Here is a 17,745-nt window from a genome sequence, read left to right as displayed (position 1 = left end):
CCAAACCAGAGTTACAGCCAAAGGAGCGTAGTACATCCACCAACACAATCAGCGACTCACGGGGGGAGGCAAGGTACAAAAGAATATCGTCCGCATAGAGAGAGACACGATCCTCATACTCCGGAGTCCATCGGAGTCCACGAATCGAAGGGTGCCATCGCAACCATTCCGCCAGGGGCTCTAAGGAGAGTGCAAAGAGGAGAGGGGATAGCGGACAACCCTGACGCGTGCCCCTGCCCAATTCAAAGGGAGCCGACACTCTACCGTTTACCACTACCTGAGCCAACGGTCTACAATACAGCAATTTCACCCAACCAATGAATCCCGGGCCAAACCCAAACTTTTCCAGCGCTGCCCAAATATACGGCCACTCCAGCGTATCAAAAGCCATAGTGGCGTCCAAGGACGCCAAAATGGCCGGCTCACTTATAAAGGGAACCCTCGCGAGCACCCCATGCAAACGCCGCAGATTAAGTGCAGTATTACGATGGGGGATGAAGCCAGACTGATCCTGATGTATCAGATCACAGACCACACTAGCCAATCGAGTAGCCAACACCTTGGCGAGGATTTTGGGTTCCGCATTCAGAAGCGATATGGGCCTGTAGGACGTGACCTGATCCCGCAGCTTCCCCTCTTTATGAATAACCACGATGGTGGCAAGACGTTGGTCCAGCGGGAGGGAACCCGCTGCACGGGCCGCGATAAACATGTCGCGAAGATGAGGCGCTAACGTGTCCGGACGCAGCTTATACAATTCGATGGGGAGGCCATTAGGACCCATGGCCTTGCCGGAGGCAACTGAACGTATGGCCAGGGCGATCTCCTCAGACGTCGGGGGCGCATCCATCAACAATTTATCATCGTCCGAAAGGGACGGCAACACAATGTCTCTGAGCATGACGCGGGAATCCTCCTCCGAGCGATCGGAGACCGGAGAGTACACCCCGCGGAAATGCTCCGCGAAACAGTCGACAATTCCTACGGGATCAGTAACACACACACACCATCCACTCTCTGAACCTGCGGCACCACACGACTCGCTCTCTCCTTTTTGTCCAGCCACGCGATTAGCTTCCCAGCCTTGTCACCCATATCATACAGACACCCCTGTTGCTCCCTACTCATACTCTTGGCAGCTTCAGTGACCAGAGCCTTGTAATCCGCTTGTTTGAGGCCAAGAACATGCAATTTGTCTTCCGTAACACCACCATCCAATTCACCCTCCAGCTCAGAGATCTCAGACTCAATACGAACCACCTCCTCCCGCTCGCTCCTCTTGGAGTTAGAGATGAAGGATAGGGCCTCTCCTCGGAGTACCGTTTTGAAAGCCTCCCACAGGGAAACAGCAGATGACACCGAGCCCACATTGTCTTTAAAGTAGTGATCAAGAGATTTAATCAGACCTGCACGAATAGTGGGATTACGCAGGTACCAGGAGTTGATCGGGACCACCCTCCCCTCCGCACCCAGGACAATATCAAAGTGTAACAAGAGGGGGGAGTGATCCGAAATTCCCTGGGCAAGATGTCGCACCTCCCCGATCCTCCCCGCCTGGGCCGATGGCATTAGAACATAATCATGTCTCGAAAGGCTACCATGGGCCCCGAGTGAAAAGTGTACTGTGTCTGTGCAGGATGTTTTAGCCGCCAACAATCCACTAAACCCAGGGTGTCCAAAAGGCCAGCCAACCAGGTTTGGGCCCGGGGGAGGTCCCGCGGAGGGTAACGATCCTCGGCTCCGGAAACCACTGCATTAAAATCCCCTCCCACCACTATTACCCCCTCCGGCAGCCCAAGGAGAAGGCGCCCCAGGTCCGCAAAAGTAGTCGTCTGCAAACCCGGCGGGACATATACAGATACCAACACAATCACTTTGCCCTCCCATCTGCCCACCAGTGCCGTGTATCGCCCCCTGTCATCATGGAGCACGTCATCAACCTCCAATGGAAGAGAGGTTCTAACCAGTATGCCTACACCCCTTGAGCCAGAAGTGAAGCCCGAGTGAGCCAGGAGGCGAAAGCCCCGCCTATTCATGGCACGGAAGGAATTACCAATGAGGTGTGTTTCCTGTAAGAACACGATGTCGGGAGAGATCCGTTTTAAGAACTGCAGGACCACCCCACGCTTTATCCTGTCCCCCAGTCCGTTAACATTCCAAGAAAGAAGTCTCAGTCCCCTACCCCCCATCACAGCCAGCACCAATCAGCCCCCTCCCGGAGGGCACATAGATCATAGGACAACAATACTCCTGCCTTGTGGTACAAACAAACAAAACCCAACCCCAACCCAACATACAAAGTAAAACTCCCCCCTCCCTGCACCCCTGCGTGAGCCCAAACAGCCCCCCCAACTTGCAGTGTGCCTGTCGCCCTTGCATAAACTAAACTACAAAAAAGACCCCCTGGAGGAGGAAAGAGAACCCCCTTTAGACTCACCACTACCTCCAAGCAGGGGGGAAAAAAGCAACATAGTCAAGTAAACCCTGAGCCCAATAAAAAGTTGGCACCCTCAAAGGTTAGTGCCAATGTCAACACACTAGGCCCGGTCCAGTGGGCACTCGCCACTCGCGGCCCTTGTCCCCTCTCGATCATGTGTCCTCGGCAAAGTGTCCAGCCAGTCCCCCACCGTCTCCGGACGGTCAAAGAAATGAGAGCGGCCCTCGAACTCCACCCGCAGCTTGGCCGGGAAAAGCATGGCGTACTTTATGTTCATCTGTCGTAGCCGCCGTTTGACGCCCATGAATCCCAGTCTCTGCTTCTGGACCGCCTGTGTAAAATCAGGATAGAAATTCACCTCGGCATTCTCTAGCTTAAGCGGCCCTTGCACTCTAGAAGCCTGCAGGATCGCATCTCTGTCCCGAAAGTTAAAGATACGTGCAATGAGAGGCCGCGGGGGAGCTCCGACCTTCGGCCTGCCACCAGGAACCCTGTGGGCCCTCTCCACCGCGAAGAAGTTGCTCAGTCCCCTAGGCTTCAGTCGGTTGGAGATCAAATCCTCCACATAAAGATCCGCAGCCGAATCTTCCAACCCCTCAGGCACTCCGATAATGCGAACATTATTCCTCCGGGCCCTACTCTCGGAGTCCTCCAGTCGCCTATCAGTGAGAGTACTGGCCTGCCGGAGCCGACGCATCTCCGCTTGGAGAGCAGCCACATCAATCGTCAGGCTCGACGCTGTAAGGGCCAAAGAGTCAACCCTCTCATTTGTTTTAGAGAGATCGGCCCTGACGAGGTTGACATCAATCAGGACCGCGTCGAGTTTTTGCGACAAGGTGTCGAGCTGTTGGCCCACCGTGGCCTTCACCTCCGCTATGGCGCCCATGATATCCTGCAGGGTAAGGTCCAATGGCAAATCCGGGGCATCCGCGGGCCGCTCCGGAGACTTATGCGACCCGCCAGGAGACCCCCTCGGCAAGGTGTAGCGGTCCATGACGTTAGCCTGGGTAGAGGCCCCGCGTCGGGTCGACTTGGCCTTCAGCCTCTCTCCATCTTGCTTCGTCGCCATCCCACTGCAGTTTGTGTCCCACGAGTCCAGAAGCGGCAGGCGAACAATCAATACCGAAGACCCCAGCGGTCGCCCCAGAAAGATAGACCGGGTCCCGGCAAAATAGGCAGTGTCCCCAGCAGGCCAACCACCACACCTCGCGGAAGCGCCGAGACCTCGCAAACGATGATGGCGAGTTGGCTCAAAAGCGAAAGTGAAAGTGTGGGGTGCGCGCCCCTCCAGGTCCGTCGTGCCGTTGTTGTTCACTTTGCCACTGGATCGCCCCTCAACTCGAGTCCGGGGTCAGAAGTGAAGCGGGCCGTAAACTTCAAGCGATGCCCATCGCGGTTCCCAGGGTCCAATTCGAAAACGGAAAACGGGCACCACCTCAGCTCAGTGTCACCAATAAAGTCCCCTCAACCAAATCAGGAGAAAGACAGGATAGATGTAGGAGGTCGCGGAGGTCCTCGGGAGCCTCGCACCTACGCGGCCATCTTGGTTATGCGCTAGGCTCCTCCCCCGCTCATCTCTGTATTGAGCTACTTTCTGTCTCTTTTGCCATTTGCACTTTCATAAAAGAGGAAGCCAAATGTTCTATGCTCTTTCACATGAATAATCTGCCAGCTGTAAAATATTTAAATCATCTATGTAGGAACTAATCAAAACCTTTCTTGGAACTACCAACAAAGTACTAGTTCCTCCACTGAAGTAAAACATCTTCCCGTGACTCTCAGCATAGTTGATTACTAGCTGTCCATACATTGTTTTCTAGATTAGAGTAATTTCATCTCCACTTCAAAGTGTTCTAAGTGCTTATCATCTCTGGCGTTCTATATTCCCTGCACTTTTTCGCATCATTTTTTCAGTTTTTTATTTGGAGAAGAGACCCATCATCTTTGGTACACATGCTTTCCATGACATTGGTTTTAGAGTCTCCTCTTTGCTTTTTCTCCTTTTAGCAAGCCAGCCAGGTTTCAGGTTTTGCTGTGAGAAAGCAATGCAATAAATAATATCCTGCCTGAAAAAATACTTTGAAAAGCGGAAAATTAACTCGCCTTTTAACAGTGCTCAAAAGAGTTGCACATGAGCCAAACAGAGGTAATACTGACTAGAAGCCCAATAAGGATTGAATGAGAACTTTTTTTTGATCTCATACAATGCATTAATAAATCACATTCAAAAGAAACAAAATGTATCCTTATTTTTATTGTGGATATCAAAACAACCGGTGGAGAGAACTCTATATAGTCGCAACACTGATTAGAACAGTTAATGAAAACAGCACCAAGAACAAGCAAATATATCAATATATCTGATCCCACACAACCATACATACCACATTCGTACCTCAAGCAATATACACACACTAAAAGAGAAAATAAAGAATCAAAAAATCTGAAAAAGACCATCCCTTGGATGAATTCAGAAAATCCTTGCAAAGTGAAATCCATATATACTGTAATACATTGGTCTCGAAGTCTTCAATTAGTACACACATCAGAGAGAATTCATTAACATGCAATCATGATTCAACATGGCTACAGTTCTCCAAAGAGGAAGTGCAATTACTATTGCCGACTATGGTGCCGATTACGATCCGGTAAAAACCGGGTACCAACCGTCGGACGGAGCATATTCTCCGTCCGACGCGTACCCGGTCGTCAAAATTTACAAACAAGGAATTACGATTCGCACGGGAACACCATTTCCGTACGAATCGTAAAAAAGCCCGACCGAACAAAATAAACCTACAAATGCGATCCGGGAAAGCGCTGACGTGACGTCGGGACGCGCGCAGCCTGCCATTCACGAACCAGGAATTCCGATTCGCACCGACGTCATCCCGCACGGTGAATATTTTCCGGCTGCCAAAAACTGCCGGGAAATCAGGACGACGCGAACAAGGACCACCAGTACGCGACGGACAGACAGGACGACGCGAACAAGGAGGACCAGTACGCGACAGGACGACGCGATCAAGGAGTACCAGTACGCGACAGGACGACGCGATCAAGGAGTACCAGTACGCGACGGACAGACAGGACGACGCGATCAAGGAGGACCAGTACGCGACGGACAGACAGGACGACGCGAACAAGGAGGACCCGTACGCGGCGGACAGACATGGACCCGAACCTACGTGTCATCCCGGCCCTCATAGCAGTCGACCTCCTCTACAGGTTCGGACGCAGACGCCGCAGAAGGTCAGAATAACTAAAGGAGGGGGGAAAGTTGGGTGGGGTGGGGGTGGCAGGACCAGGGCAGGCCACAAAACCCCCACCAAAGTCACACAGCACACATGCCCAGGACATACCTGACTCCCATGCCCTGGTCACTACGAGGGGGTGGGGGCGTGTCCAGCTAAGCCAGCGACCGCCACAACGGAAGTCCGTCACCACGCGAACCGGCAACACAACCAGACCGGTACGCCCCGTACCCACGCCTGAAGAGCGTGGGTACGAGACGTACCACGCCCACACCCACGTCACCCCAACAATGGCGGGACGGATCGTACCCACGTGCCAAAGGCCTGGGTACGGCCCGCACAAGCATCACATAGCGTGGGGACGGATATGTATGGACCCTACCCCCACCCGCGTACCTATGGAGCGTACCCCCACCCCCACCAGTGTAAGTACGACACGTACCCCCACCCCCGTAGGCATGGAGCCTACCCCCACCCCACCAGTGTAAGTACGACTCGTACCCTCACCCCGTATGCATGGAGCGTACCCCCACCCCAACAGTGTAAGTACGACTCGTACCCTCACCCCGTATGCATGGAGCGTACCCCCACCCCACCAGTGTAAGGACGACTCGTACCCTCACCCGCGGACGTACGGACCGTACACCCACCCCCACCAGTGTAAGTACGACACGTACCCCCACCCCCGTAGGCATGGAGCCTACCCCCACCCCACCAGTGTAAGTACGACTCGTACCCTCACCCCGTATGCATGGAGCGTACCCCCACCCCACCAGTGTAAGGACGACTCGTACCCTCACCCGCAGACGTACGGACCGTACACCCACCCCCACCAGTGTAAGTACGACACGTACCCCCACCCCCGTAGGCATGGAGCCTACCCCCACCCCACCAGTGTAAGTACGACTCGTACCCTCACCCCGTATGCATGGAGCGTACCCCCACCCCAACAGTGTAAGTACGACTCGTACCCTCACCCCGTATGCATGGAGCGTACCCCCACCCCACCAGTGTAAGGACGACTCGTACCCTGACCCGCGGACGTACGGACCGTACACCCACCCCCACCAGTGTAAGTACGACACGTACCCCCACCCCCGTAGGCATGGAGCCTACCACCACCCCACCAGTGTAAGTACGACTCGTACCCTCACCCCGTATGCATGGAGCGTACCCCCACCCCAACAGTGTAAGTACGACTCGTACCCTCACCCCGTATGCATGGAGCGTACCCCCACCCCACCAGTGTAAGTACGACTCGTACACTCACCCGCGGACGTACGGACCGTACCCCCACCCCCACCAGTGTAAGTACGACACGTACCCCCACCCCCGTAGGCATGGAGCCTACCCCCACCCCACCAGTGTAAGTACGACTCGTACCCTCACCCCGTATGCATGGAGCGTACCCCCACCCCAACAGTGTAAGTACGACTCGTACCCTCACCCCGTATGCATGGAGCGTACCCCCACCCCACCAGTGTAAGGACGACTCGTACACTCACCCGCGGACGTACGGACCGTACCCCCACCCCCACCAGTGTAAGTACGACACGTACCCCCAGCCCCGTATGCATGGAGCCCACCCCCACCGTGTATGTTCCAAGCGTACATATCCAGAAATAGGAGGTGTGTGTGCAGAGTCCTCCCAGCAGTGCCCTGAGACAGGAGGGGTGGGTGCAGAGTCCTCCCAGCAGTGCCCTGAGACAGGAGGGGTGTAACACATGTGTGTGAGGCTGGAAGTACACACATGCATACTGCCTACAAGGGAACATGTCCCCATGAACTCATGTCAACAGACTCCATACACATGTACAGTGATCACCAAGGATGCCACGAATGTTGCAGGTGGAGACATGGCCCTGCATGCATGGCAAAAGTAGAAGGGCTCCGTCACACACACAGCTCATGTAGACACAGCTCTGCGCTAAATATTGGGAACACCCTGCAGGGAAGATATCAGGGTACACAGAGGGAGGAATACACCCTGGGACAATTGCACCATGCAGTAACTGCTTACATGAACACAGAAAGTTAGCTAACACCTTGTGATGGCACACAGATCCCAGGGTCCCCTCAATGAGCAGCCCACTACTACATTTCCCACACACCCAACACATAAACACCACCCAAAACCATGTAGCAGCCCCACCAACACCAATACCAGCATAGCAGTAGTGTCAGAATGAAAAAAAAAGTAAAGCTTTATTCAGCATGATCACAGTGTCCGTGGATCGCAGGCAGTTCAATATTCACAAAGCCCATAGGGCAGTCAATAAGTCTCAGCTGGATGGGGGACACAGTGGGATGCGTGTCCCCTAGCTTGCCTGCACAGTTACATGCCGTCGTCTTCCACAGGGGTGAGGGCATCAGGGGGGGGGGGGGGGGAAGCACCAGGCACCGCAGGGACATCAGGGCAAAGGGTAGGCGTTGTGGGTGCAGGGATGGAGGACTCCACCACAGGGGGTGGGGCAGGGCCAAAGGCGGAGGCCAGGATGGCACTACACACCTTTGCAAGGTCCTCCAGGGATTCCCCTGCACCCGAAGGATCCACAGGCCCCAAGGAGGAGGGGGGGGTCAGAGGGATGGGTCGCAGCGCCACTGTGGGAGGGTGTAGACAGGGGTGGGGAATCAAGCACTCTGACCGGGGACCTCCTTGACCGCTTGCGGGGTGGTGTCACTGTGGGGCTCAGGGACAGAGCGGCCATGAAGGAGTCTTTGGGGGAGAGGTGGCCAGGAGAGCTGAGGGGAGGGGATTTGGAGGGAGTGGACTGGGTGGAATGCGGACTCCCACTCTGGCTGCGTGTCACACGTTTGCCCCCCGACCCAGTGGGTGTGCCTACCTCACCCTGTGTGTGCGTGTCAGGAGGAGTGCGGTGGACCTTCCCTGCTGGTGTGGTGCCTGTGTCTGTTGATGTGGGTGCATGCCGACATCTGGGTGTACGTGGGACAGGCATGGGAGTGGGAAGTGTGGATGGGGCAGGGATAGGTGGTGGGAGGTCGCGCTGCAGGAGACCCACTGCTGCAGTCAGTGTCGAGTCTATCGACCGAAGCAAGCTGCGTTGGTCAGCCTGCGATGAATGAATGCCCTCCAAGTATGCCTCGATGTTGTTGAGGGTCTGGCCGTGGGCATGGAGGACATTAAGGATCGCAGCCTGACCAACCTGCAGCTGCCGCTGGATGTCCACAGACTCGGCATAGGCGGCAGCAGTGGAGACAGGGGAAGGGGGTGCGGTGCCTGGCATGAAGGAGACATGCGGTGACCGGGCATGCTGGGAAGGGACACGAGCAAGTGGGAGGCGGCTGATGGGAACGGAGGGGGCGGTGCGAGGTGTTGTTCCGCTGTCAGCTGCTGGTGCAGCCTCCGCCCACTCGGAGACATCCTCCTCGGACCTGTCAGCTTCGTATTCTGACGTGCCAGTCGACAGGTCCTCGGCCACACTCTCCTCCGCCTCTGTCCCACTCGATGTGCCAGCCTCGATGTCACGGCTGGCACTGGTGCTCGGTCCCTCCGCCTGGTCTGTGTCCATGTCTCCCTCTGTGTCCCCCGACGATGCTGTGGGCAGGGTGGAGAGACAGAAAGTAATCAGACACCTGTACACATCTGTCACATGAGTCCAATCTACATAGGTTACATTGCATAGCCTGAAAAGGAAGATCCCTAACATCTACTAAACAAGGTACCGATGTAGGGCATGAAACACACAGTTGGTTGAGCCACCATGCCACTGAAATACCATGGAGAGCATGAGACAATAGCAAATGACAGGAAACGGAGTCTGACATAGCACCCAGGCCCTGGGGACAATCCAGCACTGCATCTGCACCACACAGCGTTGGCGAAAATAGGGATGACCTGGGACCATATCCATGAACTTGAGACACATGCTGCATAGGTAATGCTGAAAACATGCCCAACATGACTGGGTCACTGCACCTTGAGTGTATGTCCAGACAAACATCACACACTGCCCAGACCCAGCAAGTAGAAATCAGGATTTGACATATAGGCTTTGCCCGCCCCAACCACCCCCTACACGAGGCAAATTGTTGAGACACAGGTGGCACCAACATCTCATAGTCTGGGTGATAAACACAGGGGCAGGCAAAATGCAAGATTGGACGCCAAACACCCAAGGTGCGCCTGTACAAATAATGAGGTACCAGTGCCCATCCTCAGATGAGTATAACAAGACACACAGGCACTGGCAACTGTGAGTATGAAGAAGGACATTCAGGTCAGGCTGCACAGTGGACACCTGTACTAAATTTCACGTCTATATACATGGTGCCAAGGGACAATGGCACAGAGCACAACCTACGCTGTAGGCACTGAGTGTCTCCACGTTTTGGGATGACACATACAACACCGAGGAAAAGGTGCCCCAGGGGACAGTAGTGGCCACACAACTCCATGCTCCTGAATGGTAATGACTGCAACACACGCCACCATCCCTGCACTATGCGTATCGCACACTCATGCACATCATGTCACAGGCCACTACATAGGACATGCGCGCTGTAAGGCATGACACTTGAGAGACTAACTCCCATGTCTGGACTCAGCATCAGTGCCAACTGACATGGAACCCACATGCAGTGAACTGGACAGGGCACAGGCAAGGTCCCAAAACCTGTTACACACCACCCCCACACATGATGCTACAGGCATCGTTCTCGTGGACAAAGCGCCAGCCTACATTACCTTGTGAAGGAGTGACTACACACAGACCAGGGAACACATTGCAAGGAGGGGAAGGGTGGCAGGAGCGCAGCGCTATACTGGGGCAAACTGGATCTGCACAGCACCTTTAAACCCTGGCAGTGAATTCATGCTACTGTGCCCTTACAAATGCCGGTGACACACAACAAACACACATGTACCTACCCCCTTCCGGCTGCTGCATCTCCTGTAAGCGCCTCTCCAAGTCTGGAAAGACCACCGGCAGCACACGCCTGTGGAGGTGGCTCAGACGGCGGCGCCCGCGGTTCTTGTGGCTCACAGGTGAGTCCCCCAGCAGGACCCGTGCGATCCTCCGCGTCCAGCACCGGATATCCTGCCAGCGTTTCCTCACCTGGGACAGGCTCCGCCTCCGACCATCCACACCCCTCACGGCACTGACGGCGGTCAGCCAGATCTGCTCCTTGGCAGTGGCGCCTACCTGTGAGGAAGAACAAGTGACACCACATCAATACACCAGCCACATGTCACAGAGACACATATGAGAACAAATTAGCTGGTTACAACAAGGCATGTCATGCAGCCAACGCATTGCACCTTTGTCATAGGGACATGATCCTCTGGGGAGGGAAGAAGCAGTACGTGCCATTGTAGGTACACAGGTGGAATGATGGCAATGTCACAATCAATGATCAAGGCTCACACTGTGCATCACACCCACCCCTCCTGGCTCAGGGTACTGCTGGGAGGACTCTGCACCCACCCCTCCTGTCTCAGGGCACTGCTGGGAGGACTCTGCACCCACCCCTCCTGTCTCAGGGCACTGCTGGGAGGACTCTGCACCCACCCCTCCTGTCTCAGGGCACTGCTGGGAGGACTCTGCACCCACCCCTCCTGTCTCAGGGTACTGCTGGGAGGACTCTGCACCCACCCCTCCTGTCTCAGGGAACTGCTGGGAGGACTCTGCACCCACCCCTCCTGTCTCAGGGCACTGCTGGGAGGACTCAGCACCCACCCCTCCTGTCTCAGGGCACTGCTGGGAGGACTCTGCACCCACCCCTCCTGTCTCAGGGCACTGCTGGGAGGACTCTGCACCCACCCCTCCTGTCTCAGGGCACTGCTGGGAGTGTTAGGCACCCACCCCTCCTGTCTCTGGGCACTGCTGGGAGGACTCTGCACCCACACCTCCTGTCTCAGGGTACTGCTGGGAGGACTCTGCACCCACACCTCCTGTCTCAGGGTACTGCTGGGAGGACTCTGCACCCACACCTCCTGTCTCAGGGCACTGCTGGGAGGACTTTGCACCCACCCCTCCTGTCTCAGGGCACTGCTGGGAGTGTTAGGCACCCACCCCTCCTGTCTCAGGGTACTGCTGGGAGGACTCTGCACCCACCCCTCCTGTCTCAGGGCACTGCTGGGAGGACTCTGCACCCACCCCTCCTGTCTCAGGGCACTGCTGGGAGGACTCAGCACCCACCCCTCCTGTCTCAGGGCACTGCTGGTAGGACTCTGCACCCACCCCTCCTGTCTCAGGTCACTGCTGGGAGGACTCTGCACCCACCCCTCCTGTCTCAGGGTACTGCTGGGAGTGTTAGGCACCCACCCCTCCTGTCTCTGGGCACTGCTGGGAGGACTCTGCACCCACACCTCCTGTCTCAGGGTACTGCTGGGAGGACTCTGCACCCACACCTCCTGTCTCAGGGCACTGCTGGGAGGACTCTGCACCCACCCCTCCTGTCTCAGGGCACTGCTGGGAGGACTCTGCACACACACTTCCTGTGTCTGGCCAGCACCTCAAAGCAGTCACATGCCACAGGCCACTGACGCCACCTCAGCAGAGTACACAGACACAGGACATTCACCTGCCATTGCCAAATGCAGATACAAACCTCACTACACATGTGCCACTAGATCGGCGGGGCCACAGGTGTGGGGCTGGCACTGCACGTCAGACACACAGCACTGCTCCCTGCTCACATGAGATGTGCAGGGCATATCCAAGCCTCATGCATCTGGGGTGGTCCACTACGCATATGCACCCACACAAATGACATTGGACTTACACACACAGATGTCCAGGGGACGAACACATCATGTGGACACTCTCAGCATAGGTACAGTGGACAAACACACATCTGTAGGTACAGTCACCTGTCACACTGGGGTAACCACAGAATCACAGGAGGACTGTAGTAGCTCCATACCCTGGAGGATTGGACAGGCACAATGTGTAATGCCACATGCAGTGAATGTCACAGTAAACACAATGCAAGTGAGGAGAGCAGACATGCACCACAGCATGCTCTGGCTGGGAGACATCAGGCATCCCCCCCTGGGACCCCCCCTACAGTACATAGCATGTGTGTCACACCAGGACACAATGCCAGAAGTCACAGTCACAACAAAGGGACAGTCTGTGCCAGTGGCCTATGCACTCACCTGATACCCTGGTCGCCCATACAGAAGGGGGTACTGTGGGAGGATCACATCCAGCAATGCCAGGTTCTCCTCCAGGGTGAATGGCTGTGTCCTCTCCACAGCCCTTGACATGGTTCCAGGGAATCAGTAGCAGCAGCTGGGTCTACGAATTCAAAGATGTGCAGGCAAGTTCTCCCTCATGGGACCTGGCTGCCTTATATCTGCCTTTCTGCCCCGTCTCATGCACAGGAGTACAGAGTGATTGGTCACTCACATTTGCATCCTATGTTTCCACCAATCCCTTCAAACCTATCAGTCTGTGTGTACTCTATCGGTTTCATTCTCCTGCATGATGTCAACCCCCCAAACACATTGCAACAAAGTAGATTAATTCCAACTGACTTCTGCTGTGCACCTTCCAGAACAAATTCAAAATTTGAACTTGGTCTCCATGACAACCAGCATGCATGTAGGCCTTAATACTTGTCCCTCATGTGTCCCCTATGTAATTTGGAGCTTCACACACAGGTACGGTGCGTTCCGGGGCCCTAGGGCACCCCAAATGCATTGCAACGGCCCGTACACGCGTGCCTACGTTCACTATCACTATGGGTGTCCTCGCGTATGCATACTCGTAGTGGTGCGGGCCGTACACACGCCTGTACGCTCACTATCACAACGTGTACGCATACGCGAGGCCACCCATAGTGATAGGGAGCGTACAGGCGTGTGTACGGCCCGTACCACTAGGAGTACGCATACGCGAGGCCACCCATAGTGATAGGGAGCGTACAGGCGTGTGTACGCTCCCTATCACTATGGGTGGCGTCGCGTATGCGTACTCGTAGTGGTACGGGCCGTACACACGCCTGTACGCTCACTATCACAACGTGTACGCATACGCGAGGCCACCCATAGTGATAGGGAGCGTACAGGCGTGTGTACGGCCCGTACCACTAGGAGTACGCATACGCGAGGCCACCCATAGTGATAGGGAGCGTACAGGCGTGTGTACAGCCCGTACCACTAGGAGTACGCATACGCGAGGCCACCCATAGTGATAGGGAGCGTACAGGCGTGTGTACGGCCCGTACCACTAGGAGTACGCATACGCGAGGCCACCCATAGTGATAGGGAGCGTACAGGCGTGTGTACGCTCCCTATCACTATGGGTGGCGTCGCGTATGCGTACTCGTAGTGGTACGGGCCGTACACACGCCTGTACGCTCACTATCACAACGTGTACGCATACGCGAGGCCACCCATAGTGATAGGGAGCGTACAGGCGTGTGTACGGCCCGTACCACTAGGAGTACGCATACGCGAGGCCACCCATAGTGATAAGGAGCGTACAGACGTGTGTACGCTCCCTATCACTATGGGTGGCGTCGTGTATGCGTACTCGTAGTGGTACGGGCCGTACACACGCCTGTACGCTCACTATCACAACGTGTACGCATACGCGAGGCCACCCATAGTGATAGGGAGCGTACAGGCGTGTGTACGGCCCGTACCACTAGGAGTACGCATACGCGAGGCCACCCATAGTGATAGGGAGCGTACAGGCGTGTGTACGGCCCGTACCACTAGGAGTACGCATACGCGAGGCCACCCATAGTGATAGGGAGCGTACAGGCGTGTGTACGGCCCGTACCACTATGGGTGTTCTTGCGTATGCGTACTCGTAGTGGTACGGCCCGTACACATGCCTGTACGCTCGCCATCACGATGGGTACACATACGGCAGCACTCCCATAGTGAAATGGTAACGTACACAGGCCCTCTTCGCAGCAGTACAGTGGTTTTCACACATCACAGTGGTGACAGGCGGCACACAGGTAGGGATAGGGCAGACATACTTGCCCATGGATGGACAGACTTGTCCATGGATGGACATACTTGTCCATGAATGGACATACTTGTCCATTAGTTGACATCGAGGCATTGTCTGTGCATTACTACATGTGTGGGGCACAGGTGTGACGGCCTGTGATGTGGAACATGACCCCTGAGTCGAGAAGGCACCAGATGTATGATGAGATGTGTACAGATGTACTGTGTGATGGTGCAATGTGTGCCAGGCATGCCCTTGACTCCTTTGACATGTGTGCATGTCGTACTGCACACTTGGGGTGAGCGTCACTGGCATGGCACGGACACCAACACACGGAAGTGTCCCCTGATGCCCGGTACAGGGGTTACCACACCTGACTTGTCACTACCCACGGTGCACAATGTGACTATGTCATGTATGTGTGGGGGCTTCCCATCAGGTTGATGTTGGAGCACCCTCAAAAGCTGCAGCCGTTGCAGCAACCAACATGTGTCTGTGTGTAGATTGACATTGCACACTGTTTCGCACACCATGCCACATGTGGTATCGGATGTGAGGTGCACATGTATGCATGGAACACGGAGTAGCGTGACAAGGACATGTCTGCATCCTCACAATGAATTTGTGGTGAGTCATGACATGTGCACCTTCATGGCAAGGTGTGTGGGCTGTCCTAGTGTGATGTCATGTGACCTGTGGCTCTAGTGTTCCGCTACCAGTCTCTGCAATCGGCATCCTACTGCTGCTGATGTGTGGGCGTATGTCACTCCTGTCTTGCGTCTGGCTGTTCACTTGCACTGGGACACAGCTATTCCCATGGCGTGGCATGGGGAGGTTCTCAATCTCCGTGTGTAGCTGGGTCTTGGTAGGAGTGTCACCTTGCATCCATACGTGTCCTGGGCATGTAGCACATACCTGACTCCCTATGTAGCATATGTGTATTGACAGATTAACATGTGCTCAGTACATTTGAATTGTTGTCGTAGTGCACTCACTCTTCCTTGTCACTTCCAAATTACTGCAGAGCGCCGCCTCTTGCCCGACCAATTCCGGACTTGGCTGCCATGCAGGAGAATGACAGCATCCGGCTCTACCGCTTCACCCAACCGTTGATTCTGGAGTTGACGGCGAGACTGGCACCACACCTGCAACCGCAGCACAGGTATCCTACGGCACTGACACCCCAGCTGAAGGTAATGGCTGCCCTACATTTTCTTGCCACGGGTACCTTTCAAAATACCATAGCTCATGTTGGTGGCATGTCCCAGAGCATGTTCTGCCGTGTGCTGCATGATTTCTTAGAGGCCATGTTGATTCACCTGGATGACTTCATCAAGTTCCCAACCCCTGAACAGATGACTGCGGTCAAGCGTGGATTCTATGCCCTGGGAGGGATGCCCCATGTCATTGGGTCCATAGATGGGACACATGTAGCTTTGGTACCACCACACGCACGGGAGGTGGCGTACCGCAATCGAAAGCACTACCACTCCATTAATGCCCTTGTGGTGTGTCAGGCCAACATGGTGATTTCACATGTCTGTGCTCGTTTTCCAGGATCAGCACACGATGCCTACATCATGAGGCGTAGCAGGATGCCTGAAATGATGATGCAGCTGCGCAACGAACGGGCATGTCTTGTTGGTGGGTACAGTCTGTCTGTCCTGTAATTTTGCATAACCTACCAGCACGACCGCTTCACCAGTTCTAACGATGTCCATGTGCTTCCCATGTAGGGGACGCTGGCTATCCCAACATGCCTTGGCTGCTCACACCTCTCCGCAACCCCATCACGCCGGCCCAGCTCCGCTACAACACCGCCCATGGCCGGACAAGGCGAGTGATCGAGAGGACGTTTGGCCTGCTGAAGAGCCGTTTCAGGTGCCTACACAAGACCGGCGGCACACTCCCATATGCCCCGGCGAAGGTCTGCAAGATCTTCATGGTCTGCTGCATGCTGCACAACATGGCAGTTGAAAGAGCTGTGCCACTCATCCTGAATCAACATGACGAGGACCATCCACCCGTGGAGGACGAAGGGCTTGGCAATGGGGCTAGTGATGTGGAGGATGTGGAGCCGCAAGAGGACATCCGGACTCGGCTCATACGCGACTTCTTTGCTTAGTGGTGAGTACCAGTGTCTGAGTGAGTGTGCACGCATTGGTCCCCGTGTGGCATGTGTTGTGATGTGTGTGTCCACCTGCATGTATGGCACGTGAGTCAGAGGTGTGTGTGGGTGTGTCACTGGAGTGATGGTGGCAGTGATGGTTGTATTTCCCCTGTCATAATTGTGACCTAGCATGTTGTCATCCATACATGTGTTGAGTAAATGCACATGCAAGTGGCTGTGCTTTTTGTGGCTGACTACTTGTGTGTCTATCTTCCCCAGGTACTTGCGCATGCCGTCTGCTGCTTGCATTGTTGTGGCACTGCTATTCCTCATGGACATGACATCGTGGGCTGACTCAGCGTTACAGGCACGGACACGTTTGGAAGTCTCCATAGGGTAAGGGATGCATCTGGGGTGTATTGGGTGTGGCAGTTGTTCACGATGTATGCACACTGCCCCTGTCGATGTTTGGTTCCTCTGCAGCCATGTGGCATCACCATGGGACACGACATGCAGCTGTGTACACCTGAATAGATGGTCTGCCTGGTTGACAGTCATCAGTGATGGGATAGGGGATTGTGATGATGGCATCAATGTGTGTGACACTGCCCTCGGACACATACGGTTGGCATTGGCTTGACATGGTGTGGGACTTCCACATCAGCGGATCTATGGTGTATGGCAGGCTCTCCGTGAGCAGCTGTGGGTGTTTAGCTGTTAGCCGACGCTTGTGTGCCAGTTCCATGGCAAACACGCATTTGTGCTGCAGAAGGGGGGTGCCAGTGTTGGACCCACATGTTACTCCACATGATGTGTTCATGTGTACTTCAAGTTGCCTCTGCAATCCCGAAAACATGACTAATAAAGGTGTCCCTATGCCTCCAAGGTGCCTCTTCTCAGTCAATGCTGGTGTGTTGCCACGGTGCATCCAGCATGTCTGGCATGGTATTCCCTGATTGTGGCTATGTGTCAATGTGTCGAGTAGCAAGATGCAAGCTGTGTGTGTGGGCT

This window comes from Triturus cristatus, chromosome 6 (genome assembly GCF_964204655.1).
Source record: "Triturus cristatus chromosome 6, aTriCri1.1, whole genome shotgun sequence".
Classification (NCBI taxonomy): domain Eukaryota; kingdom Metazoa; phylum Chordata; class Amphibia; order Caudata; family Salamandridae; genus Triturus; species Triturus cristatus.
Note: the sequence above shows the minus strand (reverse complement) of the source record.